Genomic DNA, 6085 nt, shown 5'->3' with positions numbered 1-6085 from the left:
CATTTTCCAGATCACCTAGCTGGTGCACAGGTGCAGTCATTGCTAATGGTAACATTTCCCAGACCACCTAGCTTGTGCACAGGTGCAGTCATTATTAGCGGTCACATTCCCCAGACAACCTAACTGGTGCACAGGTTCAGGCATTACTAATGGTCACATTTCCCAGACAACCTAGCTGGTGCACAGGTGCAGTCATTACTATCATATTCCCCAGACAACCTAGCTGGTGCACAGGTGCAGTCATTACTATCATATTTCACAGACAACCTAGCTGGTGCACAGGTGCACTCCTTGCTAACGGTCACATTCCCCAGACCACCTAGCTGGTGCACAGTTGCAGTCATTACTTACTCAAAGGTGCAGTCATTACTAATGGTCACATTCCCCAGACAACCTAGCTTGTGCACAGGTGCAGTCATTACTAATGGTTACATTTCCCAGACAACCTAGCTAGTGCACAGGTGCAGTCATTACTATCATATTCCCCAGACAACCTAGCTGGCGCACAGGAGCAGTCATTACTAATGGTGACATTTCCCAGACCACCTAGCTGGCGCACAGGTGCAGTTATTACTAATGGTCAGATTTTCCAGACCACCTAGCCGGTGCACAGGTGCAGTCATTGCTAATGGTCACATATCCCAGACCACCTAGCTTGTGCACAAGTGCAGTCATTATTTGCGGTCACATTCCCAAGACTACCTAGCTGCTGCACAGGTGCAGTCATTGCTAACGGTCACATTCCCCAGACCACCTAGCTGGTGCACAGGTGCAGTCATTGCTAACGGTCACATTCCCCAGACCACCTAGCTGGTGCACAGGTGCAGTCATTACTAACTCACATTTCCCAGATTACCTAGCTTGTGCACAGGTGCAGTCATTATTGGCGGTCACATTCCCCAGACCACCTAACTGGTGCACAGTTGCAGTCATTGCTAACCGTCACATTCCCCAGACAACCTACCTGGTGCACAGTTGCAGTCATTACTATTGGTCAAATTGACCAGACCACCTAGCTGGCGCACATGTGAAGCCATTACTAATGGTGACATTATCCAGAACACCTAGCTGGCGCACAGGTGCAGTCATTACTAATGGTCACATTTCCTAGACCACCTACCTGGTGCACAGGTGCAGAAATTACTAATGGTCAAATTTTCCAGAGCTACCTGGTGCACAGGTGCAGTTATTACTAATGGTCACATTTTCCAGACCACCTAGCTGGGGCACAGGTGCAGTCATTGCTAATGGTAACATTTCCCAGACCACCTAGCTTGTGCACAGGTGCAGTCATTATTAGCTGTCACATACCACAGACAACCTAGCTGGTGCACAGGTGAAGGCATTACTAATGGTCACATTTCCCAGACAACCTAGCTGGTGCACAAGTGCAGACATTACTATCAGGTTACCCAGACAACCTAGCTGGTGCACAGGTGCAGTCCTTGCTAACAGTCACATTCCCCAGACTACCTAGCTGGTGCACAGGTACAGTCATTATTAACTCACAGGTTCAGTCATTGCTAACGGTCACATTCCCCAGACCACTTAGCTGGTGCACAGGTGCAGTCATTGCGAACGGTCACATTCCCCAGACCACCTAGCTGGCGCACAGGTGAAGCCATCACTAATGGTGACATTATCCAGACCACCCAGCTGGCGCACAGGTGCAGTCATTACTAGTGCTGTGTACACACGGGGGCGATATGGGCTATAATCGCTGGGAATATGGTCGCAGGCGACCATATTGCCAGTGATGGAAGTGTGCCCCAGCGATAAATCGCAGAGTGCGCGCTCCCGTTTTCTGCCCCACTGTAATCGCTGGTCGCAGGAGCTTGCTCCTGCGACCAGCTAATTACCTCTGCGGCTCCCCCAGCAGAGGTTCCTTTTCATCAGCGACCATCTCTGGTCGCTGATGAAAAGGAGACACTGAGCAATATATTGTTTAGCCATAAATTGCAAGCAATATATGGCTGAGCAATATATCTCCCCCCGTGTGTATGCACCTTAATGGTCACATTTTCCAGACCACCTAGCTGGTGCACAGGTGCAGTCATTGCTAATGATAACATTTCCCAGACCACCTAGCTGGTGCACAGTTGCAGTCATTGCTAATGGTAACATTTCCCAGACCACCTAGCTGGTGCACAGGTGCAGTCATTATTAGCGGTCACATTCCCCAGACAACCTAACTGGTGCACAGGTGCAGGCATTACTAATAGTCACATTTCCCAGACAACCTAGCTGGTGCACAGGTGCAGTCATTGCTAATGATAACATTTCCCAGACCACCTAGCTGGTGCACAGTTGCAGTCATTGCTAACGGTCACATTCCCCAGACAACCTAGCTGGTGCACAGGTGCAGTCATTACTAATGGTCAAATTGACCAGACCACCTAGCTGGCGCACATGTAAAGCCATGACTAATGGTGACATTATCCAGACCACCTAGCTGGCGCACAGGTGCAGTCATTACTAATGGTAACATTTCCCAGACCACCTACCTGGTGCACAGGTGCAGTCATTACTAATGGTCACATTTTCCAGAGGTGATCAAGCCCAATCGGGGCGAAACACGTGTCCCTTCTGACGTCAGGGCATTTCCAGCCACTCCCAGCCCTCCCGCAGTACCTCTCAGACCAGCGCTGCAGCTACTATTCGGAAGGTGGGAAACGCTCACCGCACGGCTTTCCCTGCACCTGTGATCTCGCCACCAGGCACCCAAGGTACTCTGTATTTCTAACCCACAGATTGCCTTACACGCACAGACTGTGTGTCTGGTGCGTGTACACAAACCAGTACCGCTACTGAGCGGGACTGCTGCGCTCCACCGAATGGGGCAGACTATAATTAGATGCTAGCTGATTGACGGTATTAGCGCTTGTTATTAATGTGACCCGCAGGTCTAAATTTGGCTATATAATATTGTTAAACCGTCCACTAAACTCTCTCCCTAAAAACACCACCACTGTTATCACTATCCTTAATAATGATTAGTGAATGGATAAGGTATGGACAAGAATCAGTCCTTAATTGTTGCAATTAGCCCTAAAGGGTGTAAGCAGAGTGGATGTTTAATTTGTTTAACTTGTTTTTCTGCATTTGAGAACTGTTACTAATTGTTGCTGCCTACAAATAACATCATCTGTTATACTGTTTTGAATAATGTTTTGAGCCACTTGCCAATGTGTATGTTGCTGATGAACCAACTTATCCTGCACATACAAACTATTCAAGATTCATAAAGACCCTACTCACCCCTGCATGTGGAACTGTGCACAGTATTCTTCATTACTGGCTCAGTAACCACTAATCTATTGAAATCTGCAGTGGGCACATATATCAAAATAATGTGAGCATACCCTTTCTCACTCCCTCATTTTCATTTTCTTTTTGTTTCACTCCAACTTACTACAACCTATTACGTGGACTCGTTCACTCTCTCACTCCCCTGAGCCAAATCGGGGAATAGCAGAAGTGACAACTGGCTCTTAGTTCCATTTGAGGCTCTCTCATCTGATGCCGTATACAGCCATACTTCGCTGGGCCGCCTGATCCCATCTGAACTCAGCAGCTAAGCAGCGACAGGCTGGATCAGTACCTCCTGGGAGACCATCAGGGAATATCCAGTGCTGTATCACCCACTCAGACAGCAGAAGTAGCGAATGCATACGAAGAGCATTTCTATCTCTCTCCTTATCCATCAAACTCGGTTCTAACAATAGTAATGTAAACCTGCCACCTGTGTCATTCAATTTGGTCCATTGGTTGCCATACAAGTAGGGAGGGTTGATAGCAAGACCCCAATAATTAAAGAAATAACAAAATCATGGAGCTCTGCAACATTTATATGCACTGCATTATTGTTTGGTATTGATTTGTCTTGCTCTAACAACTTTTGACCTGGTAAATTCCCTGTCAAATCATTTTCGCCCACTTGACGGTCACTGTATTACTATTTCATATTTTGTATTGTGTATTTACGGTTATAAAATAAAATCCGTATTTGAATTCACTTACTGATTTTTATATATAACTTTATCAAATTGTCTTTGAAAAAATTGTTACCTACTTCGAATTTTGACGTGTGTATTCTTTTTAAGTGTAATCAATAAAGGTTAGATTTTAAATCATTCATATGTACACCATCTTTTCACCATCTTTTCATTTCAAGTGTGCCCCAAAAACCTTGTTGTTCTTTCTATGTCTCTTCAAAAGACACCCATTTAATTCAGTTATCCTACTGAATCTTTTGGGAGCACCGCCAACCCAGTACCCTACAATATTTCTCTTGTTAAAAGGTCGCATGTTGGTATAACACTCAATTTGTATCTCTTCATTTTCTCTTTCACAAACCGCCTGTGACACTTCACTCAGTTATTTCTAATTTAACGGTCACATTCCCCAGACAACCTAGCTGGTGCACAGGTGCAGTCATTACTAATGGTCACATTTCCCTGACAACCTAGCTAGTGCACAGGAGCAGTCATACTATCATATTCCCCAGACAACCTAGCTGGTGCACAGGTGCAGTCATTACTATCATATTTCACAGACAACCTAGCTGGTGCACAGGTGCAGTCCTTGCTAACGGTCACATTCCCCTGACTACCCAGCTGGTGCACAGGTGCAGTCATTACTAACTCACATTTCCCAGATCACCTAGCTTGTGCACAGGTGCAGTCATTATTAGCGGTCACATTCCCCAGAACACCTAGCTGGTGCACAGTTGCAGTCATTGCTAACGGTCACATTCCCCAGACCACCCAGCTGGTGCACAGGTGCAGTCATTACTAACTCACAGGTGCAGTCATTGCTAACGGTCACATTCCCCAGACCACCTAGCTGGTGCACAGTTGCAGTCATTACTTACTCAAAGGTGCAGTCATTACTAATGGTCACATTTCCCAGACAACCTAGCTAGTGCACAGGTGCAGTCATTACTATCATATTCCCCAGATAACCTAGCTGGTGCACAGGTGCAGTCATTACTACCATATTTCACAGACAACCTAGCTATTGCACAGGTGCAGTCCTTGCTAACGGTCACATTCCCTAGACCACCTAGCTGGTGCACAGGTGCAGTCATTACTAACTCAAAGGTGCAGTTATTGCTAACGGTCACATTCCCCAGACAACCTAGCTGGTGCACAGGTGCAGTCATTACTAATGGTCACATTTCCCTGACAACCTAGCTAGTGCACAGGAGCAGTCATACTATCATATTCCCCAGACAACCTAGCTGGTGCACAGGTGCAGTCATTACTATCATATTTCACAGACAACCTAGCTGGTGCACAGGTGCAGTCCTTGCTAACGGTCACATTCCCCTGACTACCCAGCTGGTGCACAGGTGCAGTCATTACTAACTCACATTTCCCAGATCACCTAGCTTGTGCACAGGTGCAGTCATTATTAGCGGTCACATTCCCCAGAACACCTAGCTGGTGCACAGTTGCAGTCATTGCTAACGGTCACATTCCCCAGACCACCCAGCTGGTGCACAGGTGCAGTCATTACTAACTCACAGGTGCAGTCATTGCTAACGGTCACATTACCTAGACAACCTAGCTGGTGCACAGGTGCAGTCCTTACTAATGGGCACATTTTCCAGACAACCTAGCTGGTGCACAGATGCAGTCATTACTTACTATCACATATCCCAGACCACCTAGCTGGCGCACAGGTGAAGCCATCACTAATGGTGACATTATCCAGACCACCCAGCTGGCGCACAGGTGCAGTCATTACTAGTGCTGTGTACACACGGGGGCGATATGGGCTATAATCGCTGGGAATATGGTCGCAGGCGACCATATTGCCAGTGATGGAAGTGTGCCCCAGCGATAAATCGCCGGGTGCGCGCTCCCGTTTTCTGCCCCACTGTAATCGCTGGTCGCAGGAGCTTGCTCCTGCGACCAGCTAATTACCTCTGCGGCTCCCCCAGCAGAGGTTCCTTTTCATCAGCGACCATCTCTGGTCGCTGATGAAAAGGAGACACTGAGCAATATATTGTTTAGCCATAATTTGCAAGCAATATATGGCTGAGCAATATATCTCCCCCCTTGTGTATGCACCTTAATGG

At 47.1% G+C, this 6085-nt stretch overlaps 1 pseudogene; it reads left to right on the top strand.

Moving 5' to 3' along the window:
- The first annotated feature begins 3524 nt into the window (after positions 1–3524).
- Positions 3525–3641, top strand: LOC146039864 (5S ribosomal RNA; annotated as a pseudogene).
- The last annotated feature ends 2444 nt before the right edge of the window (positions 3642–6085 follow it).

This window comes from Crinia signifera, chromosome 9, assembly GCF_055691185.1.
Source record: "Crinia signifera chromosome 9, ASM5569118v1, whole genome shotgun sequence".
Lineage (NCBI taxonomy): Eukaryota > Metazoa > Chordata > Amphibia > Anura > Myobatrachidae > Crinia > Crinia signifera.
This window is presented reverse-complemented; position numbering and strand designations above follow the sequence as displayed.